Source organism: Peromyscus californicus, unplaced genomic scaffold (genome assembly GCF_007827085.1).
Source record: "Peromyscus californicus insignis strain IS unplaced genomic scaffold, ASM782708v3 Scaffold_4__1_contigs__length_199733344, whole genome shotgun sequence".
NCBI classification, from domain to species: domain Eukaryota; kingdom Metazoa; phylum Chordata; class Mammalia; order Rodentia; family Cricetidae; genus Peromyscus; species Peromyscus californicus.
In genome coordinates this window covers 110,391,082-110,417,262 of record NW_026294562.1, presented here as the reverse complement: position 1 = coordinate 110,417,262, position 26,181 = coordinate 110,391,082, and the positions used below count along the sequence as shown (strand labels likewise).

Below are 26,181 nucleotides of genomic sequence, written 5' to 3'. Positions count from 1 at the left end.
GCTAGGTTCCAGGTACAATTTTTTCATTAGGTAGTTTGTGTATCATAGGTTTTCCAGTGCCACAGTGGGTATACCAAAGGCGTTTTCGTCTAGCTTTGAACACAGTGTAACTACTAAGACCATAGAGTTTCCAATAATGAAATAATAGCTGGTGTGTATCATGTTTCCTATGAGCCAAATCTAATAATGAATGTTTTGACATTATTTATAATCTTCACAACAGTCTCTGATTGAAAAATTAGTATGTAATTTGTTCAACAATATATAACAAATAGACCAGGCCTCCTGATATAAAGCCAACATTTTTTCCAATATTCTCTGCCTTCTGGAAACTTCCATTCTGTTAGGGAGAACAAAGATTGATTGAACCACATGTCAGATGCTCAGATATAAATATGATTAGATGATGATGTTTCTTGCTGTCCGGAACCAATAGTCCACTGGGAGTGGATCCCTCATCCTATGAAGCAAGATATTCAACTAGTCACAAAAGCACTGGGCTTGCCATATACTACAGTGTTAGATACTGGATGGATGAAGCAGGTTCTGTCTTCTAGACTCATACTCTGGTCAAAAACAGATGCAAAACTAGGAAATCCTAAGACTAAGTGATTCCTACTTGCCATTTGGACACAAATGGCTTGGCAGCCAGAACCTCATCCCTGTCTTCTGTCTGCTATTTATGGATAACCTCAGGCGTATCGCTAGATTCTAAAAGGCTATTTCACTGTATTTAAAGCTGACATGAAAATATGATCTATGTCACTAGTTAGCTTTGAGGGTTATGTATATGTATACACTCTTCATATATTTGTCACTGTGTATTAGTTACTGTGCTTCCATGTGGCTTAGGGATCTTAACTGTGGTGTCATCCCTAATGTTCAGCCTAGCATATTTTTCTGCCAAACTAACTCAAGACATTGCTACAGCAACCAGCTTCATGTAGGTCTAACCAGATATCACTTTGTGGCAGCTGCCACACCTGTAGCTCCTCTCTACCCAAGAGTCCACTCACCACCTTGGTATGCACAAACTGGAAGTACAAGGGAGTCGCCTCCCTGTGTGGCAACTCTTATAATTAGCAGGGAGGGGATGGGACTGAAGGATATAAGCATCGTAGCTCTCCTCCTCATCCCCTGAATAGGAAATTCTGAATCGCATTATGTATGCTCCTCAGAGGTCCCAGAGGGAATGAGTCCCATTTGCCCACAGCAATATACAGCTCATGACACATCTTAGGCTATGTCTTCCTCTCCTTCCTTGATCATGCTTCTTCATGCTTGCCTGACATCAAGGCTCAAAGTGGCCTATCATATGCAAATAACTTGAATCACTTGCTTGCAGCCTTTCAATCAGGCTCTGCTCTCCAGAGGATGGTGGAAGTGGAGTTAGGGGTGGCAAGAAGGGGAAGCTGGAGATTTGCAAGCTGAGAAATAGGTCTAGATCATTGCCATCTCACACACTGGATTCTTTTTGTAACATCTTTGCCAAGTGCTCACCCAGCCATGTCTTCAACATGTCCAATGAGAGCAACGCACTGTCTCCAGCACTAGGTGCAAGAACTTCTATAGCCTTGGTGCCTAGAGTAACACCTGACATGTAATAGAGGATTAAATATTTTTTAATAAATTATAAGCTAAAAATTTGTTGGTTTTTAAAAATTGTTAAAAACTATGTTTCCACAATGGCTGCAAACCTGCCTTCCTTTGCCTTTTGAGCCATTAAGACATAATCTTTTCAAGAATATACCTATGTTTTCATAAACTTTTGAGTCTTTTTTTTTTACAAGTAGTTCATTGTCAGAAGACCTGTAAATCTTTTAATTGCATGTTTAAAAAAAAATGAGCTAATGGGAATAAGTAGGAACTGTGAATTCTACCTTATTTAATTGTCATAGGACCTTCCCCTTTAGATTTCATCATATTAAAAAGGAGATAGTGTCTTCTATAGAGGACAGAGAGTTACACCCATGAAATCTTAACAATATGGTGTCCTAAATAAGACCTGCACAATGACACTACTGGTTGACACCCAATGTGGATGTGAGAAATCTCACAAGGCCCCACCCCCTAAATAAAGAGCTTTAAACCATTAATGACTGCTAAAAGAGAATCAGGCTTCTCCAGGGATAGCCCCTTGCTAGTTTATCAATCCCAAGTGGTCGTCATCCCCAAACACATATGCATGTGAACAATACTGAATAGACTCAGAAGTGTGTGGGGTGTGTATGTGTGTGGGGGGGGGTATATGTGTGGTGTGGTGTGTGGTGTGCGGTGTGCGGTGTGCGGTGTGTGTGTGTGTGTGTGTGTGTGTGTGTGTGTGTGTGTGTGTGTGTGTGTGTTTACAATGATTAAGGAAGAAGGGGTCAAAGAATTGAGAGAGAGCTGGGCTGGGGAGGAGTTGGAGGAGAGAGAAGGGATGGGAATGATGTAAATACACTACTAATGTATGACATCCTCAAAAAAAATGATTAAAAATTTTAGTTTCATGAAAAGTAGATTTGGATTTAGAAGATTGGAAGTTTAGTCTGTGTGATTTAATATTTCAACAACTTAAAGATTTAGATTTTTTTCATGCCTAATTAAAATAACTGCCATGTCTGATTATAGTGTTTATTGGCAACATTTTGTAAAATACACACATAAAAAAGTAAGGCGAGAAGAGGTTGTCAGTAATTTCTGCCACTTTAAGTCTCTGCTGATTTGACTTTTCAGCTGATTTTATTTCAGACCCATTTTTGTACAGGTAGTAAGTATGGAGATTAGCCGTACAGCTTCCTCTCTTGATTTGCTTCAGCTTATTATACAATAAACACTTGGGAATGTCATTTAAATGATATTACAAATGTTTTGTTTTTTTGGAGGCAGAATCTCACTAGGTTCCCTGGGCTAGTTTCAAATGCTCAATCCTCCTGCCTCAGCTCCTTGAATGCTGAGATTGCAAACACATGCCACAAATCAGCTACAAACATCGATTTTGTTTGTTTGTTTTACAAACTATATAGTCCTGGCTGTCCAGAACTCACTCTGTAGACCAGGCTGGGCTTTGAACTAACAGAGGTCTGTCTGCCTCTGCCTCCTGAGTATTGTGGGATTAAAGGCATACTCCACCACCAGCACAAACATCGGTTTTAATGAGAAGTTTTATGGTGCTTTTCTATGACTCCGTTGCCCGTTCAGCTTTCATAAGATAATATGTTATTTGTATTTTTTAATAACAAAAATACCAAAGAAGGAAATGATTAAGAAAGTAATCCTTGTTGATTTAGTTGACCTTTCCCACCTATTTTGTATGTCCTGTAAATCTGAATCATGCTGTAAATGGTAGTTTATAGTCTCCTTTTTTATTTAACTATGTGGTGTGAGCATTTCCACATGCCTCTGTGTGTGTGTGTGTGTGTGTGTGTGTGTGTGTGTGTGTGTGTGTGTGTGTAAGAGAAATGTCAAGAGGCCTAGATCCCATAAAGTAGATGTGGTGTTATTGATTTACTCAGTTCTCCATGATTACATATTTAGGTTATTCCTTTTTGCCATTGCCATAGTACGCATTAGGAGGCCTTATCTAACAAAGTTTTCAAGATAGTTGAATTAAAAAAGGAGTACTACTTAGAATGTTAAAAAGAGTTACTAAAATTCTCCTGTGCACCATCCCATTTCTTGACATTAAACTTCACAATTTGTGGGCTTAGGTTCAAAAGTCTCATTTTGATTCCTGTTCACCAGGTTGTAGGATCTCTGTGATGTGTTCAAGCAGATTCCCTTTATATTCAATTGAAAGTGGCCTTTGTTATAAACCCATCTGTGGTTTGAGGAGCTAATGTACTTTTACCAGTTAAGATACTAGGTTAAAAAGCAAGGGCATGGAGTTTTCTAAGGGCCACATGAGAGTTCAAGCTTGTCTGTGAGATGCTTGAACAGCACTGATGTGTGTAAAGGATGATGCATTTACACCTGCTGGGCCAGCATGCCACTTTGTTATTATTTATAGTGCCTTTGGGAAAGAGTAACATTCCTTACCAATAGCACGTATTTGCTTTCTTTCAACCAACCTTTCTAGGAGTGTTCCCATGACTTATTTTTTAATGTTTGCATTTAGCAAACCTCATCTGTTAACATCTCTTTCTGTCTCTAGGAGTGTTCCCATGACTTATTTTTTTAATGCTTGAATTTAGCAAACCTCATCTGTTAGTGTCTCTTTCTGTCCCAGGTCAACAAACCTGAAATAACTTGAAACTTCTAAAAGGTAATGCTTTAGTGGACCTTGATTGCTGCAGGATGCACTGGCTCCTGAGGAAATTTTCACATGTACCTAGGAAAGGAAGGGGACAAGAGGGTGATCCAGTGGGGGGGGGGGGCAGGAGGGAGTACTTATTAAATCAAAATCAGAGGCTCTCCACATTTGGTTCAAAATTATGAAAAATTATAGTGCATTGTCCACAGCAGTACAGACTGGCCTGGCTTCTTTTGTGCCCTTGTCCAGGCCTGGCTTCCTTTAGCTCTCTCTCTTCTAAGGCTACCCTCCAAATAACCTCCTTTACCTGCACTGATGGCCAGTATTGAAGAATTGTAACACTCTTTGTAGTAGATACTACCAGTTACTCCATAGACTCAACCCCCAGAAGATAAACTAATGTCTCTTAGAAATTCACAAATGTACAAGGAAAAAAAATTCCCAGTTTTCACCTTTATTAGATAGAAGACATTTGCAATGTACATGTGTGGATCACCGCCATTTTACCATACTCTATTTAAAAAGAAGCTTTAATCCAGTACTAACCTTTTTGTACTAGAATGAAGTATCTGTTTAAAATAAATTGTTTTGTTTGTTGTTTTAATGAGGATGGGCTAGTTACTGACAGATTCTGTGTTGACTTGAGTGTGGTGGTATTGTGTTCCCCAAAATATTGTGCACCCTAATAAACTTATCTGGGGTCAGAGAACAGACAGCCACGAGATACAGAGGCTAGAAAATGGTGGCACTCACGCCTTTAATCCTAGCCTTCCAGAGATAGAAATCCCCCTGGATCTCTGTGAGTTCAAGGCCGCATTGGAAACAGCCAGGCATGGTGACTCACGCCTTAATCCCAGAAAGCAGCCTTTAATCCCAGGGAGTAGTGGTAGAAAGCAGAAAGGTTTATAAGGCATGAGGACCAGAAACTAGAAGCATTTGCCTGGTTAAGCATTTGGCTGGTTAAGCATTCAGGCTTCTAGTAGCAGTTCAGCTGAGACCCATTGGGATGAGGACACAGAAGCTTCCAGTCTGAGGAAACAAGATCAGCTGAGGAATTGGCAAGGTGAGATAGCTGTGGCTTGTTCTGTCTCTCTGATCTTCCAGTGTTCACCCCAATAACTGGCTTCAGGTTTGATTTTATTAATAAGAACTTTTAAGACTCATGCTACACTTGAGAGTCAACACTGAGTTTACAAAGATGGTTAAATTCCCGGCAAGATCAAACAAGATGCCGTTTCAGAGCTATCTTACAATCCTTGCCAAGGAAGTAACCTATCCTTCTACCACAAAAATAATCCTTCCACCCTTAGGACATTCCTGTGGCAGAGCAACATTGACTATCTATAAACTTCTCATTTTCAAGTTGACTTGTTAAACACACCAAATTACAGAAACTTTCTTGTACACTTGGCTCTGTGTGATGTGACTTCTGGCCCTGCCTGTAGGCTAGCTCACTGACCTGCTAAGACCCAGCTGTATAGGTGTTCACCCCTCTTCTGGAAGCCTGTTTTTCCCTGTGTCCACAACCATATGGTGCTTTCTCCTAAAAAGGCCTTTAATATACACATCCCAAGCCCTTTGTTGAACACAAGCAGCCCACAAACCCTGTACCACCCTTGGAGCAGACTTGCCAATATCCTTTATGCCCCAGAGTACTTGCACTGACTTCTGTTATAGTATTACCAATGCCATATTGCCTTTTTTGATTCATCCCCCATCTTACACTAAGAAGACTTTTGTGCACAAACACTGTGTCTTACTCTTCCTGGTTTTCTCTGTCTGATTCAAAGATTGGTCTAACATAATTGCTCTCTAAAGACACTTGAGTGGCTAAGTGGAAAGAGAGGTAGTAAAGATAGCAGCTAACGTTAACTAAATGTCTACTTATGTTCCAAGCATTGTCGGTATCGTCGATGCATTCTGATCTCTATAGCATCGCTATCAGGCAGGATTCTCTTTATCCTGATTTTGCCAATGGGAAAACTGAAGCTTAACGAAGTCAAATAACTTACCCAAAGTTGCTCAACTAATGATTGACAGAATTTGCTCTCAGGCCTGTCTGCTCTTTAAGCTGAAATTTTTAATGGTAGCTAACAATATGGTAGCTAAACAAGAGAGCCTCCTGCCTGCTTCTTTATAGACCGCTGAAAGGCAGATGGATCTAACAAAGACAAGACATCCATTGTGTACTATTCCCCATAAAGTGCCCCTAATGGTACTTTCCTGCAATTTAAAAAAAAAAAAGATGTGTTTTAATCCTAAAAGAACTGAAAGAATTAGTCTTTACCAGCTACTTACCATAACGCTAGGTAAAACACAAATATAAAAGCAGCTTTTAGATTCCAATACCCAAATACTCAGGAATCATTGTAATTTCCTAACTTTTAAATCTGAATATTAAATCTTTTAAGCAGAAAAATAAAAAAGTATAGCCCATTCTGTAACTGGAAGAGGTTCTATTCTTTTGGGGGTTTTGTTTTGTTTTGTTTCATAATTCTCAATCCATTGTGACATTTTTCAATTACTCCATCAAAATACATTTTAAAAGGCACAGAAGGCTCTGCAAATGCACAGACAAAAAAGACATTTCAGTGGCTTCCATCATCATTTTTTAACTCTGTTCTGAGGCATCCTCATTTTTAAATCATTTCTAGATCTTGCAGTCATGGTTCGACCAGGTTCTGTATTGAAGTTACCATTCTTTCCTTTGTTCTTGGGTTCCTGGGCAAAAGGCTCCACTTTTATTTTTGGCTCCACATTTTCCAGGGTCACTGAGAATTTCTGGTGGAGTGACCAAGGAGGAAATCAGAAAGTCCTCACAGTGCTTCTGCTCCTTTAGCCTCATTGTAAGCCCAGCAGCCAGCCTCTTGCAACTTGTCTTCAGCTCTCTTTGGCCTTTATGTAGTAAAAAGACAATTCCCAAAAAATATGTATTGAATATTTACTAGGTGTCTAGCTACATGCTAGGCTATTGAAATGCATAATGTCATCTATCCCTCAACTTCATAGGGCTAGGGATATAGTTCATTGATAGAGCATTTGCCTAACATGTATGAATTGATTCAATTCCCAATGTCACAAACAAAAACAAAACAATTTCATGGTATAAGTCATAACTATTAACCCAATTTAATTCCAAAATATTAAATATTTGTTTTTATAAGATTGAGGGTTTTTTTCCTCATTCACTTCATGTAGGTAACTACTTTTTTTTTAGGTTAGGGGAGTCTATTCCTGAGATGTCCTGTACAAAGGCAGCACATTGTGTGTGTGTGTGTGTGTGTGTGTGTGTGTGTGTGTGTGTGTGTGTGTTTAGATAATTTTTAGCCCATCTGTATTAAAGGAGCACTCTGTGTACTGTTTTTCATTTAATGATATGTCTTAGAGATCTTTTATAGCACTATGGAGAAAGCCTCTCTTACCTTACAAATGCACAGTAATCCAGTGTAAATTTGTGTGGTGACTTTCTTTTTCTCCTTGTTTGTGAAGCTGCTAGGGGTCAAACCCAGGGGTTCATATATGCTACCACTGAGCAACATCTCCAAACCTGTACGTAGTTTTCTTGTCACAAATTTGAAGATGAAACCAGCCTGTGAGGTTAAATATCTCCTTTTTATAAGTGAGAGAAAGTTAGGTATTTTATACCCTTTAACTCTGATTCAGAGAGCTACAAAAACCTGGAGATCATTTGTCAAAGACATAAAAGCTAACATGTACACACATGCATTCATGCAAACACACACACACACACACACACACACACACACACACACACACACACACACACTCAGGAGTCCTCTGCAGTTCCTTTTTAGACCTTCTCTTTGAGTGCCACCTCTGAGTCTTATAGGGCCTGCTTGGATCATAACTGAGGGCCTTGTATTTTGTTTGTTTGTTTGTTTGGATACTGTTCTGTTTCTGTGGTATATTTGGGCTTCTATCTCTCTGTCCGTGTCTGCCTTTATTATAATCCTTTAGGTGTCTGCTCTAGACAGACACTCAGGAGTAGTGATTTGTGGTGAACTTTAGAAAGTTGTAGCTTGGCCACAGTCCCCAGAGTTTCTGATACTTGAATGTATTCAAAATTATTTTTCCTGTTCCTACTGCATCTCTGCTTGAAGCCTGTCTATCCCTTTGACTATCTCTAGTCAAAGACCTAACTATCTTGAGTACAGGAGGAGTGGCTGATGTTTAGAGGTATCATTTAGCCACTCTCTACTTGTCTCAGGTCACTTGATTCCATCTGGCTGATTCTGAACTCTTGACTGGAGACCCTGACTTTGCAGCCACACCTCAGGAAGGTAACATAGGATGTGCTAAGGGGGTTTTGGGTTAGAAAAGTCCCAAAGATTTACCAAGAACTAAGGAAATATATCATCATCTCATAAAAACTCTTTCAAAACCATGTAAACTGCAAGTGTGATGAGTATCCGTATTATATGGACATGGAGACTGAGGCTGAGAATTTGTTTAGTCAGAGTTTATAGTCATCAAGTAACAGTGCAAGTCAAGTCCTTCCACACTAGTGCTTTGTATTATCAACTAGCACTAGAAGAGACCCATGCTTTGTATTATCAAATAGCATTAGAAGAGACCCTGCTCCCTGATGGCACATAAAAACACATACTTAGCAAAACCTTGTACATAGGTCCAAGTTCACTCACAGAATAATTTTACTATAAAGAACGACTTATGATTGACAGCAGATTCTGCGAGGTTCGGCACATTACAATTATATTAAAATGAACCTAACACCCACTCTCTTTTCTGCAAATTCATCATCTATACATTTTATTTCAGTCTCATACATGTCTGAAGTGATTTCTAGCCAATTTTGGAAAGAACATTTCTCTTTCAGCAAAACTAATTATACTTGTAATAGTTGCCATGCTCGTTGTGTGCCCAGCACTGTACTAAGCCATTTACATCTATTATCCCACTGCCTTTCCACATAACAATTCCCTTTATTGGCATCCTTTACCAGGCAGCTCTTATGCTTAAATGAGGTGGAGTGATTGTCAAGGACAGTAACAAGGAATGAATTACAGAGCCTGGATGACAACCACGTCATCGTGTAACCATAAGTCTCCAGGAGGAAATGTCCGTTTCACCATTACCTCCTCATTCCAATAGTAGTTAATGTAGCGGCCATTTAGCTGGTCTGTAGTAAGGTTAACAATCCCAGGGCCACTCCTATCCTAAATCTTGTATGATTTGTTCTTAATTGCCAAAGACTTCTCAAGTATATATTTGTAATACTTTCCAACTGAGACTTCTATACCTGTGGTCCCTTTACTCAAGAAATGTATCACAATTCAGTACACGTTCTTCTAATTTGAAAATCCCACCTGTGTTAACTCACTGTCAATCTGTTTCAAAGCCTTTACATACAGAATCTCACCTCTCAAGTCAGGAACTCTGTCCAGTGGATCCCTGGTAGAATCTCCTCTGCCCTATTCGCAAGACACACCCTGTTCCTTCTGAGCAATGCCTTTGCCAAGTATGGCCTTCTCAGATTTGATGTTGAAAATCAAAACAGCTTGCTATATTTTAAGGAATGAAAATAATTTTTCTTAAGGAAACCACCAAATACTGAGCTTACCTTGGCTTAAAGAACCAATCTGGCCAACAAAATGCCTCCTAAAGCAGAGTGGATGCCATCGGCTTTCCAAGACATTGAAACTATGGGCATACCCTTTAAAACCTTGCAGGAATTTGTTTTACAAGCCAAAGTTTTGGTGAATTCTTCATGACTTCTTATATTAATAAGTTTTCCTAAGTATATTCTTTAGTTAGTTAAATCTGAGGTGTTTTGTTTGACTCAGCTTCATTGCCTTCAACACTTATTTGGTTCACTTTAGTTTGGTAATTGCTGGGCACCAGTTGTATGCTAGGCACTATTTAAGGTACCATGGCTTGTTAGGCTGATTGTTCTGAAGGCAAAGGACATGTTTCGTTCCTACATGGAATGCCGAGTCTAAAGCCTTACACCTAGAAAAACCCTTCTTTAAAGTAGATGATCTCCTCTTTCATCCACTGTCCTGAAGAGGACTCTCAACAGGTATGAACCATGAGGAAAAAAAAATCCATACTTCAGTTTGCTGTGGCAAAAAGCAAAGATGGATTTATTTTTTAAACTTGGATAAAGTTCTCTTTTATTTCTGAATTCCCATGATGCTTTGGAGCTCTCTAGTAGGGACAATTCTTTTCTTCCACTTGTGACTAAAATGTCTTTTATGTCAGGAACCATGCCCTTTACTCATGTTTCCTCTTCCAGACAGACACAACATTGCATACAGGAGCCCCTACTCAGTGTTGGTTGACTTGAATTGATCGCAGATGGCCTCATTTCCTTTCTGGGAACAGAGACCATGTCTCAGTCATTAGAGTTCATCATCACTCTGTCATATTACAAGGCACATGATCAGAAAGTGCTTATATGTGTTGAGCTAATTTGTTTCTTTGAATGGAGTTTTGTACTACCATATATCTATACACACTGTATCCAGTAGTATGAATCAAGGAGTTAGAACATTCACTGACTGCCCTGCTTAGTGAATGAAAAGTAGTAACCAAATACATGTATGCAGTACCTTCTCTGGTAGTACATGCTTCTCTCTTACCTGGCAAGTCGGAAAGGATGATCTGGGAAAGGGAGTGCTTCTCTTAGGTCAGAGAAGGATATTGTACAAAAGCTGGGAGCAGAACCCAGTTCTCTTCACCTCCACCCCAGTTTTTCCCCATTGGAACATCTGTCTCCTCATTACGTCCCTGCTGCTTCAGACCAGGCCTCGTCCCTCCCACCTGGCCTGCTGTATCTACCCCCTCACTGTTCTCTCTTAACACCTCCAGTCCATCCTCCACATGGTTACCAAGGTGATCTTTTAAAGTGCTAACCAGATCATGTTCACGCAGCTGAGCATCTTTCAGAAGCTTCCCTGGCTGCTGCATAGAGTCAGTCCCATGACCTTTGCTGCGGCAGACGATCCACCCTCTTGCTGCAAGACTTGCCTCTCATTTCTTTCCCTCAGAGTTGATGATTGTCCATTGGGTTAGAGCATCTATCATGACCACAGACTTCAGGTTGCTTTATGTCACTGTGGATTGTTCATATTCATCTTGTTTTCTCCATCAGGACCACATTTCACCCTCTTCTGGATGGTCAACAACCCCCCAGGCCTTTGGGATAGATAACAAAGGGGTCTCCTTTACAGAACCTCAAAGGGCCTTCTTTGTTTGCCCACTTCCGTACTCTCTCGTTAGAGCTGATCACTGAACATCTCATGCATATTCTTCTGTTTATAGCTGTAAAAGTTCTTCTACTTTGTGCATACATCACTCTTCTAGAAGGCCATGCACTTCTTCAGGGCAGGGGCTAGGCCCTGCATTTGTTTTGCCAGAGCCTGATTCCGGATGGAATTACATAAAAACACTTCATTACATCATTACATTGCTACTGATTCCAGGATAAGTTTCATAACCCTTCATAGAGAATTGACGCAACTTCAGTTTCCATTAAACTAAGCCTTGCATGGATGATAGACTCAAAGGGAAGAGGAAATCAGGACTTGAAAATGTCTCTGTTTTATCGGAGGTAAAACAGCTCACATCCGTGCACTGCCAGGCAACCTTTGAGCATATTGATGATGCAGAGGAGAGAGGGCCACTGAGTATTTCCCTGAACTCTTTGTCTCTGCTTCCTGACTGCTTCCTCACTAGACCCTGGTTTACTAGAAGAAGTGAGTGTGGTGACATATTAAGTGAACCCTGGTGACACCTAGACCTTTGACCATAAAGTGGACCTTCAGCTACTTCCTACCTGATTCCCCAGTTGCTGGTGGTCTTTCTTTATGTATTTATGAAGCCAGTCCCCCGGGCTACAGAACTCGTATGAAAATGTAGCTGCTCCATCTGGCTTAAATAGAGCATACTAAGGAGCAATAGAGAAACAAGGGGACCATGATATGGAAAAGAAAAAAAAGAACTGCCTGGCAAATGGAAAGAAGTGAGAAATTTTTTCTTCTCTTATGATGTGTTGAGAAGGGAAGGTTTTTTTTCACTAAGGTATTTCACACTTCCTATCTGGAAGTCATATTTCTACCTGAAATGATCTGATTGTCAAAGACTGGGAGTCTGAGTCAATGAATGGATTATGAATCATGTCCTGGCAGACTAGTCCCTAAGCCCAGGACAATGGCCTTTCTTCTTTAAACCTTCTTTCTATTAATAGAAGAAAAAGTTCATGTGTGTGTGTGTGTGTGTGTGTGTGTGTGTGTGTGTGTGTACACATGCGCGTGCACATTTACTATGACACATGTGGAGATCCAAACAACTTGTGGGTATCAGTTCTCTTTCTACCATGTGGGTTCCAGTAACGAAACTCAGGTCAACAACTTTTACTCACTAAGCTATCTCACTAGCCCTTTTTTAAATATGAATTTTTATTCCTTTGGCCACTCAATACGCCTACAGCTTTGTAGGACATAAACTTCTTCAAGGAAAGGCTATTGAGTTTGGGCACACTACGAATCTGTTGGCTTCTCCATTGACCTTGATAATGTATTACTTTGGTTTGGAGTCATAAATGCCTTTGATAGGTAGAGAAGTAAGTCCTTCAGCATCACTCAGGTCCAGCTCCAGGCCCAATTCTGTTATTTGCCATTTACTGATCATAGAGATGGAGCTTCATTCAGCCTTCCGTGCTTCAGTTCCTGTACCTCCTAAGTGGAGCTCATTATTATAATACATAAGTGATAGGCTTGTCAAAAATTAAGCCTTGTAAAAGAACCTCACAGTAAATCCTCAGGTGTCACTAGTGTTTTCTTTTGTTTATAAGATCTTAGTGCACCCCTGCCTTTCTTTACCTATGCTTTCCAGCGTTCCTCACAGTTGTTGGTTCGATTTGACATACCTAAATAACGGAATGGGCTCATAAACCTAAGAAACCCACCCAGATGATTGATCCCTCTCTATCCTGTCATCTTTTGGTTTTGGCTGCATGTCCTCTGTTCACCCCCTCTAAAGAATGACTCAGATCTCTTCCTTTTGACAGCAAATCCTCAGAATGAGAGACAATAGCAAATATTTTGGCATTATTCACTGGAAAGGATAATAGCCTTCCTTATTTAGAGAATGGTGGATAATAGATGAGAGAGCACTCAGTAAGGACTGGGGACATAACCTGATTGGGTAGAGCCTTTAATTTGTATTATTTTCCCTTTTCGCAAAGGGGAAGAGGTCGGGGTACAGTGTTCTCCGTGAAGGAGAACAAGAGAGAAGCCTGGACCAGCAGACTGAGGCTGCCTGGTACCACCACACCTTGCTGCTGCTGCTGCTGCTGCTGCTGCTGCTGCTGCTGCTGCTGCTGCTGCTCACAGTCTGATGGCATGATGCCTGCTGTTCATCTGGCCTTTCCTAAAGGGGCTAGAAGGCAAAACAGAAACTCAGTCCCCGAGGTTAACATAGGCAGTTTACAGTTTCATACTCTTGGTGGTGCAAGCCACCCAGCACTTGGGAGGCAGAGCCAGGCAGATCTCTGTGAGTTCGAGGCCAGACTGGTCTACAGAGCGAGGATCCAGGAAAGGCACAAAGCTATACAGAGAAACCCTGTCTGAACAACCCCCCCCCAAAAAAAAAAGTTTCATACTCTCTCAAAAATGTGCAGTGACTACCCATCACCAGTAAAATCATAATTAAATTTATGATATGTACTCAGGACCCACAACCCAGCAAGGTCAGCCACCCCACAGTTTGTTTCAGGCATATGCCAGTGGTGGACATCTGCCCTCAGATTGGAAGGGTTAAAACTAATTGTAATGTATTAGCTGCTGCATTCCTAATAGAATAATTATTTGAACAAAATAGAAACTTCTTTCTCACAGTCTAAAACCTGAAACTAGTCCTTTGCCTCAACAGACAATTCTTTGCCTAATAATTCAGGAACTTGTATTTTTTTTGTTTCCCTACCCCATGGCTCCTCCATCTCCAGCATTTGACTTCTAAGGGTAAAGGATTGATTTGCATGAATCAAGAATGAAGGAAAGAGAACCTGAAGGCTTGGGAAGGGAATGTTTTTGCGGGACAGGTCTGTTCTATTCTGTGGGCCAGAGCTCACATTCCCTTAGCCAGAGCTCACATGACACATGGCCACAACTAACTTCCAGGGCGGCGGGATCTAGTTTTAACCTCTGGAAAGAAAGTACATCAGTTTGGCAAAGGAGCCAGTCTCTGGCTCAGGATCTCTGTGACAGAAACCAATGCCGACGGAGGTGTTGTTCTGTGCAAGGCATTGTGCTCAGCGCTTTATCTATGTTAGTCATGACTTCATATGGCACATAATTCATTCCTTTAAAGCATGTAATTCAGTGATTTTTAAAAATATATTCGGAGTTATGTAACCATCACCACAATCAATTTTAGAGCATTTTCATCATCCCCCAAATAAGCTTCACACCTATTAGTAATTCCTCATTGACTCCCAACCCTCACCCCCCCCCCAACCCCACTCTGGCAAATTACCAACCTAGTTTTTGTCGGTTTGGACTTCCTTTGCCAAACCTTTCATAGAAATAGAATGCCTGTGTTGTTGTAATTCTCACAGCTCTGCATGGGCAGGCATGTTGTTGCTCCCATTTCACAGATGAATTTGCAGAAGATTACATTGCTTTAAATGACTTACTAATTTGCCTAAATCTTGTCCGTAGTTGAAATTGATAATACTATATCTCAGTCTTCCTTCCTTCCTTCCTTCCTTCCTTCCTTCCTTCCTTCCTTCCTTCCTTCCTTCCTTCCTTTCCCTCCCTCCCTCCCTCCCTCCCTCCCTCCCTCCCTCCCTCCCTCCCTCTCTCTCTCTCTCTCTCTCTCTCTCTCTCTCTCTCTCTCTCTGTCTTTCCATGACTGCCGTAGCAACAAACTGACTTCACAGCAAATTCCTTTACCAAAGTGAAAGACGCTTAGGAGTCAGACAGATCAAGGTTTAATGCCTGAACTTTCCACTCTCCAGGTGCGTTCTGCTTAATCCTTCAGGCGTCTCAGTGTCATCTTCTCTAAAATGGAAATAATAAACGCCATTTGCTGGAAGGATTCACTAAGCTTAACGTATGTGAAACATGATCTTACCGTCTTATGTAATTGATGACCTGCCAGCATTAGTCGTGCTTGCTCAGAAGTGAAGCTCTAGCTGTAACTGGGTTATAAATTATGCTCCGTGTATGGACAGGAAAATGCCATTGTAATGTGCAGTCTACAGTAAGCTGATGACAATCCAGGAGTGGCTTCGAGACCCCAGGAGGCTCTGGTACAAGGAGAATTGGGAAAAAAGGAAGCAATTTTCTGGGGTAGACAAGTGTATGAAGAGCCTCGCCTATCAGCTTCTGATCTCAGTTGGGCAGAGCAGCTTGTTAGAGGGCCTGGAAAGAACCAGCTGAGCCAGTGTAAGTCTGAAGCTCCTTGGGAAGGAAGATAAGCTGGTTGAGTTTCTGTAGGCAAAGAGCCAATAATGAGACTTCCAGCGTAGCATCCCATGTCCTTCCATCACTTTCTGCCAGCCAGAGATGGCAGAGTCTTGTACTCGGGAACCAAATGTGTACTTGAGAGACCTGAGGAGGTCGGATGAAAGGTGTTGTGGATGAGTGAATCCTGCTGCTGTTTCATTGAACTGTTCCCTACCTTACCTTGGCCTGAGCCATGGTTGCATTAAAATCAAAGTCTGAGAGCAGAGAAGACAGCAGACACAATGAGGAAGTTGTATTTGGTGTGACTGCCTAAGTTATGTAGACAGAAGTGGCCATCAGAGGAAAGGGCTGATCAAGGGCATATGTCAGCATTAAAATTACTTTCTACAAACCACCGCCTCAGCTGTTTTCTAAGTGTAGGGACAAGTGATTTAACCTCTCTAGTACTCCATTAAAAAAAAAACCTGCATGATTCTAAGAGACTTCATTCACACACACAGGTCAACAAACTTATTTTTTACAGGACCAGAACTAAGTGTTGTAAGTCTTGCATAGCATATTCTTATTATTGAAATAATGAACCCTGTCACTGTAGTGTGAAAGCAGCCAAAAGTAATACATATATGAATGTGCATGTGTATGTTACTGGAAGCTTATGTATGAGCACTGGCATTTGAATGTCATGTAGTTTTCATGTGCTATAATACATTATTGTAATTTTTATTTTCTTTCCCAGCCACTTAAAAATTGATGGAGACTTGTAGATGGTATCACGACAGACAGTGAAACAGATTTGGCATATAGGCCATGATTTGCAGTACATAAAGTATGTCTAATGCCCTCTACAGACATGCAATATGGTGTCCTGATTATTGTAAAGACCAAACAGAATGCATAAAAATGGTCAGCATAATTCCTGATCCATACCAAAGCTCAGCAAATTACCATCACTATTAAGCCCTGTTTTAAAAAAAGGATAGAATCTTTTTATTTACCACTGACTTTTGGAAAGAGAGGCAGTTATAATTTGGTTGCTTTTTCCTCTTTTATTACAAGTAAACTTTATATCAAACTTTGAAAAATAACTGGTTTTGGAGCTGGGACAATGATTCAGCCAGAAGACCTGAGTCTGATCCCCTGAAGCCTCATTTTAAAAAGCTGAGCATAGTGTCATGCATTTGTTATCCTGGCTCTGGGGAGGCAGAGACAGCAGATCCCTAAAGATCACTAACTGGTCAACCTAGCCTCCTTGGGAAGCTCTAGGCCTGTAAGAGATCCTATCTCAAACAAACAAACAAACAAAAAAACCCAATACACACAATGCAATAACAACAAGAAATCAAGGTGAATGGTATCTGCAGAATAACACCTGAGGTTGTCCTTTGGCCTCTACTTCGATGCTCACACATAAAAATGATTAGTTCAGATAGGTAGGGGCTTTAATAACCTACCCGGGTAAGTTTTTTCTTTCTATTTCAGTGTTGTCTCATGAGCTGAAAGATATTTTTTTAATGCTTGATCTGTGCTACCTGGAGCTCCATGACTATAAGAAATTGGGTCTTTCCTGTCAGAGAGTTTTGACTATTTTCAGAGTAGTATGTGTACCCCAGGAGCACACAGGACCTTTACTTCTTATTCATTTTATATGTTAGCCTTTAAAGCTCAATATATAAACTTTATTGTGTCCACATCATATCATAGTTTTATAATCTTGTTGTACAGGCTCTAATTTATACATATAAAAAAATTCAGATAATGTGGGTGTGTGCTCAGAATGACTTTAAATGATGATATTGACCAAGCTTTGAGCCTGCTGGACTAGGGAGAAAGAAAATATACACATCCTAATGAGAAACTAGAGTTGGCCTGAATAGCACAAGCTCTTTATAGGAATATAAGCATTATTCACACATGAATTGACATTTACTCTGATGTCTACTTGTGAGCAGACAGGAAACAAAATACTTTATGTTTTTAGTTTTATAAGAATATAACAGCAAAATAAGATAGATAGTATTATGCTCATTTTACAGACAAGAACGTAGAGTTCAATTCAGAGACATTAAGCAACCTGCAAAGGTCGCTTAAATGAATCAGAACTGTCTAACTATAAAGCATATGACATTTTCTGCTCCAGCCTTCCTTGCACTGAAGAAGTTCATGAAAATGGATTATTTTTCTTTGGTGTTCCTAAACTCTTAAGTTAGGCTTTTTTGTTTGGTTGGTAGATTGGTTGATTGGTTGATTGGTTTGGTTTGGATCACTCAGAGTTAGGTTATTGAGTGCTAAACCATTATAAGTTTCACTTCTCCAGAGTCCCTTGATCAAACCCCTCTCCCCAGCTCCTTTGAACAGGTTTCTCACTCTAGAGCCCCCTTCATCTGTGTTAGCCCATTTAAAGTGGCTATACTAATACTATCGTATATGAGACTAGATAATCTATTTTTTTAAGATTTATTTCTTAAGGTTCTAGAGCCTGTGAGTCTAGGATCAAGGGTTTGCCTCTGGCAGGAGCATTCCTGCTGTGTCCTAATGTGCAGACAATATCACTTGATAATCCAGTGCCCAGCTAGCTTTTGTAGCACAGACATTCTATGGTCACGAACCCACCACTCCAACACAGACATGAATTCATCTATGAGCCTTCTATAATCACTCTTTAATAGACACTACTACTGTGACATTGGAGGTAAGTCTTCAACACATGAATTTTGTAGGATACATACATTCAGAGCATTGTAGTCATCCATGTCCATTTAGGACTCAGTAAAAAGATATTGCCTAGTAGATATCAGTGCTTGCTCTGTGAGTGTGAGGATCTGAGCTCAAATCTTCACCACCATGTTAAAAACTGAGCATAGCTATGTATGCCCAGCTTGCAGCTCAGCAAGAGACCTTGTCTCCAAGGAATAAGCAGAAAAGAAGACACTAAGCAGAAAAGAAAATACCAGATATCCTGTTCTTGCTTCTTCATGGTGTGTACTCTACATACTAATATGCAAACACCACACACCACACATACAACATAACAAACACACACACACACACACAGGCTGTGTTGGGTGCTGTTCACAAGAAAGTCCTTACGATGTGTTATGCTGCTGTAGTGTACAGTTACCTATTACCCATTTGTTACTTCCCAAAATGGAGTCGCCTAGTGCAGAGAGAATCTGACTTTGGCCACATTGTTTTTCTGGCATTCAGTGTGATCCTGTAGTGCCCAGGACACAGCAGTAGGTTCTCTATAAGTAATTGTGACAGGAAGGACGTTTCTTTCACTGACTGGGAATCTGAAATACACCTTGGACAAAGAAATACATTAAAATTTGTTTTCACTAAGGATCCTAGGGCAATTGATGGCTCAAATAATGGTAAAATGAAGAAAACAAGTTCTTATGTGTAAAGGGTTTTTCATCCTCATCTGTCAGAAACTAAAGAGAACACACATATATATGCCCTAGTGGAATATATAATAGTGATATATGATTTATATATAGTCATTTCTATAACTACATGTGTACTTAATGAGCATGAGTGCCTAAGAATAGACTACCCCAATTTTATAGACAGTCTATAGATTGCAGAATGCTCAGTAAAAGGGTGAAGTTCATTTCCATTCTCCAGGGTGGCTGACCGCTGTCACTGAATTACCCAGTTGCTCTGAATCTTCTTAATCCTAAAGCCATTTCCCTTCTGGAGGCATAAAGCTATACCTTTTCCTTGGAAGAGAATTAGCATTACTAAGAGCTTTTATGGTGTTCTAGATACTTAGCAGAAGTGATCTCATTTAATCCTTAGACATTTGCACAAGCCCACAGGTCCTGAACCCAAAAGAAAGTGGATTAGGTCAAAAGCAAGCCAAGATTTTTTTTTCTTTTAGGCAGAAAATCTTTTTTAGTAAGAGGTGGATGTCATGAGTAGGCAATGTCTAAGTTAATGAATGTTGTTGATCTCAGTTATATTTTATATAAGGGGCCACACTAGATTAATTTATTACTAATAAGACATTGGGCCCATTAATGTGATACTTTGTACAAAGCAGAGGTTTTCTAGCTCACTCAGAACACAGCTTTCCTCCTGTCATCCCCTGACTTGGCTATATATGAAATACTTTCTCTAATTTGTTTCATGACAGGAACAATATTAGAGCATCTGTTCCCAGAATTTCATATTTTATAGATCAATAGCATTACAGAAAATAAACCTTTATAGTTCGACAGATTTATCAACTTTATCCTCACCACCATTTCAGAAATACAAAGATAATAGCCAAAAAAATAGAAAGGAAAAATAAATAGGAAGAAGTACATAATCCTATAACAGAAGGCATTATTTTCTGGGTTGGAAAATGCTGTAGCCTGTGAATCTTTCTCATCTCTGAGAACAGTGTCTAGGGGTCACTGCAACTGTGTGTTTACATAGGTCTTCCTTTAAATCCAGCCCACTAATTCCTTTGTGCCAAAGCTGAAATAAGTTACCTGACTTTTCTCAGGGGCAGGTGCCTCATGCTTTACATGAGTTTGGTGTCTGACCTATGTGTGTTTCTTAAGGATGTTACAAGTGCCATGGCGTCAGAGAATTAGGACAATAAAAGTTTGCTGTCTCGTGGTTCTCCATGCCAGTAGTCTGTAGTCGTCTAGGTGCCAGTGGCCTCTGTGCCTATTCTTCCAAAGGTGCTGGGGAAAACTCTGCCCAGGATCTTCTTCTGACCTGGATCCCACTAGTTCTTGGTTTTTGTTGTTGTTTTCAAGGCGTGCAACTACAGCATTTACTTAGTATCCTTGTGGTGTGCATGCCAATGTTCAAGAAGAGTTGCACTGGATTGGGAGTTCACCCTGCTCCAGTATGACTGCACTCTAACCGATTTTATCTGCAGCAGTCACATTTCCAAATAAAGTCATGCTGAGGTATTGTGCATAAAGAAGGACTTCAAAGGAGCAAAACTGATAAGGGAACAAAATTGAACCAATAATGATCAGCCTTGTGGAAGTATTTGTCAATCCAACACGAAGGACGCCAAGTGCACTGTGACATACCCGTAAAAGAACCAGAGCAATCCAAGTGTGGGACAGTTGTTTTCCTAAGAAAATTCATAACGGAGAATTTTTTTTGTCATAGAAATAAAGTGACTTGTACAAATATGTAAAATCAAGACTTTTTTTTTTAAGTTTTTTGAGATAAGGTTTCTCTGTGTAATCTGTGCTACCCTGGAACTTGTTCTGTAGACCAGGCTGGAGCAAAATCAGAGACCCTCCTGCCTCTGTCTCCCAAGTGCTCATATTAAAGGTATGTACCACCACCACCCAGCAAAACCAAGGCATTTTAAAGTTAGGACTTCAAACACACTCACTTTACAAATATAAGTATCATGTGGTATGCCGTGCTCTAGAGTTTGAGATTCAATCACAAACAAAAGAGGTCAGGCCTCTGGCCTCACAGAGCGAGTTCAGAGTGGGTTGGGGGGAAGGCAGAGATAAATGGAGAAACAGAGGAGTCTCTGCTGTCAGTCACTCTCCTCAGAGGATGAATGATGTCACCCAGTAGACTCCTGTCTGCAGTGAAGGAACAGATGCTAAGTGAAATGAGATCCACCATGGGAAGCTCCAGAGGGCGTGCTGGGGGCTGACTTTGGCTGTGGTAGAGATAAGAGATTATAGAAAGGTGTTAGTCAAAGCAAGTAAATCAGAAAGGAATTGAAGAACTCCTGTGAAAAGATGACATATAGAAATGAGGGAGATGAAGGTGGAGGTGGAAAAGATTCAAGATATATTTTGAGGTCAACATTTGATAATAAAGCTTGGGGTATAAGGTGAGACATAACAGGAATATCTCTGAGGTTTTAACCAAGCACAGCTAAATAAGTGATTATATTATTTATTGAAAAGTTCACGCTGAGGGGATGGGAAATAGTAAAGTATACCTATGGAAGCATGAACACCTGAGCTCCACCCTCAGAATTGATGTAAAATAAGAGGACATGATGTCTTAGTACTGGGAAGGAAGAGATGAACACATACCTGGGGCTTGCTAGCCAACCAGCCTAGATTTAATTAGCAAGTTCCAGGTCAGTGAGAGACCCTGAATTTAAAAAAAAAAAAAAAAAGAGTGAATGGCTCCTGGGGAATAACACCTAGAGCTGACCTTTGGCCTCTATACATGTACATACATGTATACACACAAAAATGCACATCCTGAAAATAGAGCATATTTGGTGAGGAAACTAAGTTTTCTTTTAAACATGTCAAATGCGAAGAACAATCAAATGGATATGCTTAGATATGGATGTAGTTAAATATGAGAGTCTGGAGGGTGGAGCACAGATGTCATTTGAACCTTGACCCTAGACAGTGTGGCCTTGGGAGTAACTGTAACCAAGGAGGTCTAATGATAAGCTGTAGGGTATGTTCTGTTTGAAAGGTTGGGATGCAGAAGACTCAGTTAAGAATACTTAGAAGAATGGATTAGTGGGTGCTGTGAATATGATTCAGTTGTATGAGCACTGTCTGCACAAACATGAGGATCTAAGCTCAAATTCCTACCCTTCAGGTTGTTCAAAGAATGGGGTTGAACCCGCAGACCTGTAACCCCAGTGGACACGGACAGGAAGATTTCCCACCACTCAAATTCAAAGGCTGGGAGTGACCTCATAGACCCATAACCCCAGTATTGTGGACATAGACAAGAGGATTACTGGACACAAGTCCATTTTCAGATTCAATGAGAGTCTCTGTCTTAAAGGAGTAAGGCAGAAGGTACTAGAACAGGACACTTGATGCCCCTTATGGTCTTCGGGCATAAGTGCATGTGTTCTGCATGTGTGCACATGTACACACACACACACACACACACAAGACACCATATATATATATATATATATATATATATATATATATACATATATACTCACAATTTTAAAAATTGAATGGGCATATAATGTAGAAAAATCAATGAGTTTTAGAACAAAGGAAAGGAAAAGACTGAATAAGGTAGTAACTGATTCTGCCAAGTGCTTGGCAGAGGTCACATAAACAGGGCTACACATTGGCCATTGATTTTTGTCAATAAGGATGTCATTGTTTACCTTAATAAGCAATTTTCATGGTACAATGACAGTACAGTCACTCAAGGAAAGACTAGATGTGAGAAAGTAGACACACCAGTGTACTATCTGCTACCTCACTTTCCTACAGGCAATGATTATAATAGTTAATACACAGTCTCTGCAGTGTTAACCTTCGATTATTGTTCTGCCTGCCATCTGTCAACAGATCACCTCATCATCCTACACATAGTGTTCTCATCTACTAGAGGCAATGCAATGTATTTCAAAAAGATGTGGGAAGAGGAGTTAAATAAGAAATGTAAGGTGTAGCATACAGCCCAGATTAAGTACCCAATAAATATTAACACCATCACTAATAATATATAAGCCATGTATATATATATATACATATATACACACATATATTTGTATAATTTTAAAGCTCTATATAATTATGTCTGAGAGAAACTGGTAGCATGAGGTAGCAATTACAGCTGAAATTATATAAAGGTATGATTATTCATCCCATGGAAGCTGAGAAATATGTGGAAGTTATAAATGCTCATATATTAATTTTCATAGGGTTTGCCAATGGAAAAGCTAAGTGACAGGGAGAATGGACAAAAAAAATGGCTTCTGGGGGGCTGACAGGATGGCCAAGCAGGTAAAGACTCTTACTGCTAAACCTGATGGCATGAGTTTAATACCTAGAATCCATATGGTAGAAGGAGAGAATGGACTCCATAGAGTTGTCCTCTGCCTTTGGCACATGCACAACAAATAGACAAATAAATAAATAAATGTATGATCCTTGGGAGGATCATAGCGAGTCAAAGAGGCAAGAACTCATAGAAAATATTAAGACCAAACTACTCCCCATAATAGGTGACTAACTCCCATGCACAGGAAGTAACCACTGATCTTGAAAACACAGGGATCGTCTGCTCGCTGCTACACGTGGTGTTTATACTTGGCTTTGCTTATGAGCTTAGACTCTCACGTCTTCACACACCCTCAATTATTCTCCACATGTTTGCATCCACAGTGCCTAGTATTAAGAATGGCCATGAAAGGAGGCATGGAGGGTACTTTGACCATGCATATTTTACTTAGACACTTAGAGAATTTTTAAAATAAGGAGAGGGTAGCCTATGTGTAATCAAAGGGGAGGGTAGTCTGTCTGTGATCAAATTAAGTTGGTCACAAAGTCATTCTCTGAAAATTAAGAGCTGAGAAAGTCTGTCATGTACAGATCTGTGTATTCCACATAGTAGTATAGCATCACTATATCCCAAAGAGTTACCTCTAAGGGCTACCAAGGGATCCTGATTGCATACCTTTAGGACAGCAGTTTTTTTTTTAAATCTCCCCTCCCTACTCCCCCCATTCCCTTTTTTTTTTTTTTTTTTTTTTTACAGGCCCTTGCTCTGTAGCCCAGGTTGGCCTTGAACTTGTCGTATTCCCATTTCTATCTCCCAATTGCTGAGAATAATAGGCATGTACCAGTACCCCACCTAAAGAAAGCAGTTTCATTCTTTTTGCTTTCCTCTCATGTGTATGTGTGAATGGTGTGCATGTATGGATGGATGCACTCACATGTGCATGAGTGCATTTGTGTGTGTGCATGTCAGTACAGGAATATGGAGGAGGCCTGAGACTACTGTCAGGTGTCTTCCCATTACTTCCCACCTTATTCAGTGAAGCACTCTTGCAACTGAGCCTAGAGCTCATTGATATAGGTAATGTATAGACAATGTAGCTAGCCTGCTTGCTCTGGGGAATCTCGTCTCTAGAGCTGGAATTGCAGGTAGGCTGCCACACCCACCATGGGCCCTGGGAATCCAAACCTGATTCTCATACTTGTTCTGCAATTGCTTTAACAGTTAAGCCATTTTCTGAGCACCAAGATAGCAGAATTTAGCAATAATAATAATTTATGCTGACTTCAGAGGAGTTGGCCAAGAGAGATGCCTGTCTCCCCTGGCATACCTTGATTTAATGGCAGGAAATAATGGGTCCATGCATTGGTTTTTTTATGGGGTTGATGCAGATGTTCATTTGAAATAATGGAAAAGACAGGTGAACACCAGAGTAGATAGGAAACATACTCTAAATATGCTTCCCTAGACTGGTAAGTTCATTTGACTGGTGAAGTAGAAAGAAGCTAGTGAGCTTAGCTGATTTGGAGTAGAAAGAAGAGGTGAAGGGGGGGAGAGAGATTGAGAGAGAGAGAGAGAGAGAGAGAGGAGGAGAGGAGAGAGAGAGAGAGAGAGAGAGAGAGAGAGAGAGAGAGAGAGAGAGAGAGAGAGAGAGAAGCTAATGAACTGATTGGGCAGCCCAGAGCAAGGCCCATGTGTTCTTCCCTTCTCACTAGAAATCCTGCATCCCTCATGATGCTTGACAGCCTGGATAACAGGAATATCTGGGTCCTTCCCCAACCCCATGCTTTGCTTTCATAATATCCAGAAAGATTCCTTGGCAAAGAGCAGCTGACATTTAAAAGACACGTGAGTGAGAAGGAAAGTCATAAATAAATATTCATAATGGAAGTGTGGTAGAAACAATACTCCCAGTCTGTGTACACATGCTATAAATGGGACACCATTTTTCTGATGTACTCTGCTTGATTTTTTGAGATAGGCATGAGCATACCCATGCTATAGGTAAAACAACAGCTATATAGTCAGTTACTGGCAGAGCTGGAGCTTAAAAAAATTCAATTAATCACCAAGCCAACTTACTATCTTATTGTTTCTACTAAAGACCATTGTCAGTAAGTGTGCCCATTCTCCATCAGTTTTGAGAAGTTTAATATAAATGTTTCCTGTGGTAGGACAGTATGTTGAGAGTATAGGCTTTGAACTATACAGCCTAGGGGATGTCTCCATTTCTGCTAGGTAGTTGATGTATGACCCTGTCTAGATTGGCTACTCTTTCTGAATCTTGTTTTGTTTTTCATCTGTAATGTATTTTCCATGCTAGAACATACTTCATAGGAACATTTTAAAGATTAAATGTATTAATATATGTTAAGCATTTAACAAACTGCCTGGCCCATGTGCTCAATAGGTAGTTGTCAGTATTATCCAAAATATGCTTTCTAGGGGTACTGATATCTGATGAACCTAATGAGGTCAAACTGACCTTCTCAGACAGGAAGCAAAAGGCTCCGGCATGATGCCCACCAACTTCTACCTTTTAATGATTCTTCTTTAATAGTATAATTTCCCATTTCCATATCTTACAATTTTTCATGGCTTCCGTCTTGGGGGGACAGCATAGGAGAATAGAAAGACTATGCTTGACATCAGAAGACCTGGGCTGAGGTTCAAGTTCCCCATCACTCTTAGCAGTTATAAACTGTGACTTGGGCAAATCATTTCCCTGTCTTGCCACAGTGTCTACAGGCACAGTGAGCAGGGTGGACTTGCCAGTCTCTAGGACTACTTGTCTCC

The 26,181-nt window shown here is 40.3% G+C and overlaps 1 protein-coding gene across 31 annotated transcripts in view; it reads left to right on the top strand.

Annotated features, from left to right (window-relative positions):
• Positions 1-26,181, top strand: part of Dlg2 (discs large MAGUK scaffold protein 2) — a 1,877,153-nt gene that overhangs the window by 1,653,326 nt on the left and 197,646 nt on the right. The gene's annotated exons all lie outside the window — the stretch shown is intronic.